The sequence below is a fragment of the Tamandua tetradactyla genome, chromosome 9, assembly GCF_023851605.1.
Source record: "Tamandua tetradactyla isolate mTamTet1 chromosome 9, mTamTet1.pri, whole genome shotgun sequence".
Classification (NCBI taxonomy): Eukaryota; Metazoa; Chordata; class Mammalia; order Pilosa; family Myrmecophagidae; genus Tamandua; species Tamandua tetradactyla.
This window is the reverse complement of record NC_135335.1, coordinates 17643977-17649976: the sequence shown is the minus strand read 5'-3', so window position 1 is coordinate 17649976 and position 6000 is coordinate 17643977.

Below are 6000 nucleotides of genomic sequence, written 5' to 3'. Positions count from 1 at the left end.
CAACCCTGCTCAAACTCTTCAAAAAAAATTGAAGTGGAGGGAAAGCTACCTAATTCATTCTATGAAGCCAACATCACCCTCATACAAAAACCAGGCAAAGATATTACAAAAAGAGGAAACTACACACCAATCTCTCTAATGAATATAGATGCAAAAATCCTCAATAAAATTCTAGCAAATCGAATCCAGCAACACATTAAAAGAATTATACATCATGACCAAGAAGGATTCATCTCAGGTATGCAAGGATGGTTCAACATAAGAAAATCAATTAATGTAATACACCATATCAACAAATTGAAGCAGAAAAAATCACATGATCATCTCAATTGATGCAGAGACTGAATTTGACAAGATTCAACATCCTTTCCTGTTGAAAACACTTCAAAAGATAGGAATACAAGGGAACTTCCTTAAAATGATAGAGGGAATATATGAAAAACCCACAGCTAATATCATCCTCAATGGAGAAAAATTGAAAACTTTCCCCCTAAGATCAGGAACAAGACAAGGATGTCTACTATCACCACTGTTATTCAACATCGTGTTGGAAGTTCTAGCCAGAGCAATTAGACAAGAAAAAGAAACACAAGGCATCAAAATTGGAAAGGAATAAGTAATACTCTCACTGTTTGCAGATGATATGATACTATACGTTGAAAACCCTGAAAAATCCACAGCAAAACTACTAGAGCTAATAAACAAGTACAGCAAAGTAGCAGGTTACAAGATCAACATTCAAAAATCTGTAGTGTTTCTGTTCTAGTTTGCTAGCTGTCAGAATGCAATATACCAGAAATGGAATGGCTTTTAAAAGGGAGAATTAAATGAGTTGCAAGTTTACAGTTCTAAGGCCGAGAAAATGTCCCAATTACAACAAGGCTATAGTAATGTCCAATCAAAGGCATCCAGGGGAAGATACCTTGGTTCAAGAAGGCCGATGAAGTTCAGGGTTTCTCTCTCAAGTGAGATGGCACATGGCAAACACAGTCAGGGCTTCTCTCTCAGCTGGAAGGGCACATGGCAAATACGGTGTCATCTGCTAGTTTTCTCTCCTGGCTTCTGGTTTCATGAAGCTCCCCGGGAGGCATTTTCCTTCTTCATCTCCAAAGGTTGCTGGCTGGTGGACTCTCTGCTTCGTGGTGCTGCAGCATTCTCTGCTCTCTCTGAATCTCTCATTCTCCTCTTTTATAGGACTTCAGAAACTAATCAAGACCCACTCAAATGGGTGGAGACATGTCATCCCCTAATCCAGTTTAACAACCACTCTTGACCAAATCACATCATCCAGGGAGATAATCTCATTACAGTTTCAAACGTCCAGTATTGAATAGAGATTATTCTACCTTTATGAAATGGGATTTATATTAAAACATGGCTTTTCTTAGGGGGCATAATTCCTTTCAAACCAGCACATTCCACCCTCTGGCCCCTAAAAAAGACATGTTTTTCCCATATACAAAATACATTAACTTCATAACACTATCAGAAACCTTAAACCTTTCAGTAGCAATACAATGAAGTACAAAATTAGAGAGAGTATAAAATCTCATCAAGTCAGTTACAGGCATGGTCTGTCCTAAGGCAAAATTCTCTCCATTTGCTCTGGACCTTTGAAAACTCACAAGTTATTTGCTGCCAACATACAAAGGAGGAGCATTCATAAGATATGTATATGCATTTCCAAAGGGAGGAAGGAACACAGGGGTCACCGGACCCACACAGTTTCGAAAACCTACAGGGCAAAGTCCATTAGATTTCAAAGTCTGAGAGTCATTTATCCTCAGGGCTTTAGAAAGTGGCACTCCCACCCTTTCCAAATGCCTACGCCTGCCTCTCTCTGAATGCAACCTTGGGGGATATTGGGGAGATCACCGTTCTCTAGGCTCCACCCTCTCCAAGCATCGGGGATGCACCAGGGCTCTCTGCCATCTCTGGGGCACACACGCAACCCCTCCATGTGGTGGCAGCCAGGCTCCCCCCAAACCCCAAGGAATGTGCTTCACCCTCTCCAAGGTCTGAGGTGGCATGACTCTTCCACTGCAATGAGGTCGAAGGCCCATTCTCTGCCTTTGGGGCAAACTCACCCTCTCCACGGGCTTGGGTGTGGTCCACTCTCCTGGCCCGAGGCTTCTTGACTTCAGACCTCAGCCTTCACGGTTTTGCCTCTGAAGTTATTTTTCCTCCAATGTGTTCCTTTTCTGAGCCCCTTGGTCCAAACGGGCAGCGGCTCTGTTTATACAGGTCCCACAGCACTCTCATTGGCTTTCTATGCAGTAGCCTTGGATCATGCCCATCAGACATTAGGAGTTTCCACAAATCTTTCCTGGATAACTCCATGTCCTATCCTGACTTTCTCTGAAATGGCTGGCTAGTTCCACATTTGGTTAAATTCTCACACAGGGCTCTATTCTCTAGGGTCTCCCTTTCTGTAGGCCCAGAATTTTCCAGGACCTCAATTTCTGGTATCTTTTTACTCAAGAGTTCAGTTTTCAGCTTATCTCTCTCCTGTCACATTTCACTATAAGCTGTGAGGAGAAACCAGGCTGCACTTTTGACATTTAATTTGGAGATCTCTTCTGCTAAATATCCAAGTTCATGGCTTTTAAAATCTGTCTCCCAGCCAATACCATTAGTCAACTTTGCCAGATTATCTGCCATTTTAAAACAAGGATCACCTTCCTTCCAGTTTGCAATAACACGTGCCTCATTTCTGTCTAAGGCCTCATCAGAGGTATCTTCAGAGTCTACATTTCTACCAACAGTCTTTCCAAAGCATTTTAGGCCTTCTCTATCAAGCTTCTCACAACTCTTCCAGAATCTTCCCCTTATCCAATTAAAAAGCCGTTCCAACATGTTTGGTATTTGCAAACTGCAGCAGCAGCACCACACTCCTGGTACCAAAATCACTCTGTTCTAGTTTTCTAGCTGCCAGAATGCAACACACCAGAGATGGATTGGCTTTTAATAAAAGGGGATTTATTTTGTTGGTTCTTCAGAGGAAAGGCAGCTAACTTTCCACTGAGGTTCTTTCTTACGTGGAAGGCACAGGATGGTCTCTGCTGGTCTTCTCTCCAGGCCCCTGGGTTCCAACAACTTTCCCCGGGGTGATTTCTTTCTCCATCTTCAAGGGCCCGGGCTGAGCTGCAAGTGCTGAGATGAGGAATGCCAAGCTGCTAGGCTGTGCTACATTGCGTTCTCTCATTTAAGCACCAGCCAATTAAGTCAGAAGTCACTCATTGCAGCAGACACGCCTACTAGCTGACTGCAGATATAATTAGCAACAGATGAGATTCACCTACCATTGGCTCATGTCCACAGCAACAGAACTAGGTGCTTTCACCTGGCCAAGTTGACAACTAAATCTAACTACCACATGTCCACCCCTTGTCAACTTGGCAACTACTCACATCACCTTAAACAGGTGCAAAATATTCTCTTCTGGCTGTGAACCTGTGAATCTCAAAATAAGTCCAGTGCCAATATGCAAAGGAGGATAGTCAAAGGATACAGATTTTCATTTCCATAGGGAGAAATTGGAAGAAACACAGATGTAAAACCTGCAGGGAAAGTGCCGTGGGATTTCACAGTCTGAAAGTCATTCATCCTTCAGCTGTAGAAAGTGGCAGTCCCACCCCTTCCAAGGGCCTATGCAGTGGCCGGCCTCTTTCCAAATCAACCTCGGGGAACATCGAGGAGACCACCTATGGGCTCCACTCTTTCCAGGCATCAGGGCCACCCCTGGGCTCTCCGCCATTTCTGGGGCACACGCTCAACCCCTCCACATGGTGGCAGCCAGGCTCTCCCAGTTCCCCAAAGAGCGTGCTCTGCCTTCTCCAAGGCCTGAGGCTGCACAACTCTTCCACTGCAATGAGAGGGGAGACTCATCCTCGTCCTTCAGGGTAAACTCATCCTCTCCACGCATACAGGTGGGTCCACTCTCCTGGCCAAGGTTTCTTGGCTTCAGACCCGAACTTCCATGGTTCTCACTCTGCAAACTCCAATCTCTCCCTTTTGTGTCCTCCTTTGTCAAGATTGGTGGTGATTTCATTTACACCAACAGTCTCTTCAAGCCCTCCAGGACTTCTCCATCAATCTCTTCACAGTTCCTCCAAAGTCTTCCCCTTAGCCATCCCAAACACAGTTCCAACAGATCTGGCATTTGCAAACCGCAGCAGCACCCCACTCTCCGGTACTGACTCTGTTCTAGTTTGCTAGCTGCCGGAATGCAACACACCAGAGACGGATTGGTTTTTAATAAAAGGGAATTTATTTTGTTGGTTCTTCAGAGGAAAGGCAGCTAACTTTCCACTGAGGTTCTTTCTTACGTGGAAGGCACAGGATGGTCTCTGCTGGTCTTCTCTCCAGGCCCCTGGGTTCCAACAACTTTCCCCGGGGTGATTTCTTTCTCCATCTTCAAGGGCCCGGGCTGAGCTGCAAGTGCTGAGATGAGGAATGCCAAGCTGCTAGGCTGTGCTACACTGCATTCTCTCATTTAAGCACCAGCCAATTAAGTCAGACATCACTCATTGCAGCAGACACACCTACTAGCTGACTGCAGATGTAATTAGCAACAGATGAGATTCACCTACCATTGGCTCATGTCCACAGCAACAGAACTAGGTGCTTTCACCTGGCCAAGTTGACAAATAAATCTAACTACCACAGTTTCTATACACTAGCAATGAACAAGCTGAGGGGAAAATCAAGAAATGAATTCCATTTACAATTGCAACTAAAAGAATAAAATACTTAGAAATAAATTTAACTAAAGAGACAAAAGACCTATACAAAGAAAACTACAAAAAACTGTTAAAAGAAATCACAGAAGACCTAAATAGATGGAAGGGCACACCATGTTCATGGATTAGAAGACTAAATATAGTTAAGATGTCAATCCTACCTAAATTGATTTACAGATTCAATGCAATACCAATCAAAATACCAACAACTTAGTTTTCAGAAATAGAAAAACCAATAAGCAAATTTATCTGGAAGGGCAGGGTACCCCGAATTGTTAAAAGTATCTTGAGAAAAAAAATAAAGCTGGAGGTCTCATGCTGCCTGACTTTAAGGCATATTATGAAGCCACAGTGGTCAAAACAGCATGGTACTGGCATAAAGATAGATATATTGACCAATGGAATTGAATAGAGTGCTCAGATATAGACCCTTTTATCTATGCACATTTGATCTTTGATAAGGCAGTCAAGCCAACTCACCTGGGACAGAGCAGTCTCTTCAATAAATGGTGCCTAGAGAACTGGATATCCATATGCAAAAGAATGAAAGAGGACCCGTATCTCACACCCTATACAAAAGTTAACTCAAAATGGATCAAATATCGAAACATTAGGTCAAAGACCATAAAACAGTTAGAGGAAAATGTAGGGAGATATCTTATGAATCTTATAACTGGAGGCGGTTTTATGGACCTTACACCTAAAGCAAGAGCATTGAAGAAAGAAATAAATAAATGGGGCTCCTCAAAATTAAACACTTTTGTGCATCAAAGAACTTCATCAAGAAAGTAAAAAGACAGCCCACACAATGGGAGACAATATTTGGAAACGACATCTCAGATAAAGGTCTAGTATCCAGAATTTATAAAGAGATTGTTCAACTCAACAACGAAAAGACAGCCAATCCAATTACAAAATGGGAAAAAGACTTGAACAGACACTTTTCAGAAGAGGAAATACAAATGGCCAAAAGGCACATGAAGAGATGCTCAATGTCCCTGGCCATTAGAGAAATGCAAATCAAAACCACAATGAGATATCATCTCACACCCACCAGAATGGCCATTATTAACAAAACAGAAAATGACAAGTGCTGGAGAGGATGCGGAGAAAGAGGCACACTTATCCACAGTTGGTGGGAATGTCAAATGGTGCAACCACTGTGGAAGGTAGTTTGGTGGTTCCTAAAAAGGTGAATATAGAATTACCATATGACCCAGCAATACCATTGCTAGGTATCTACTCAAAGACTTAAAGG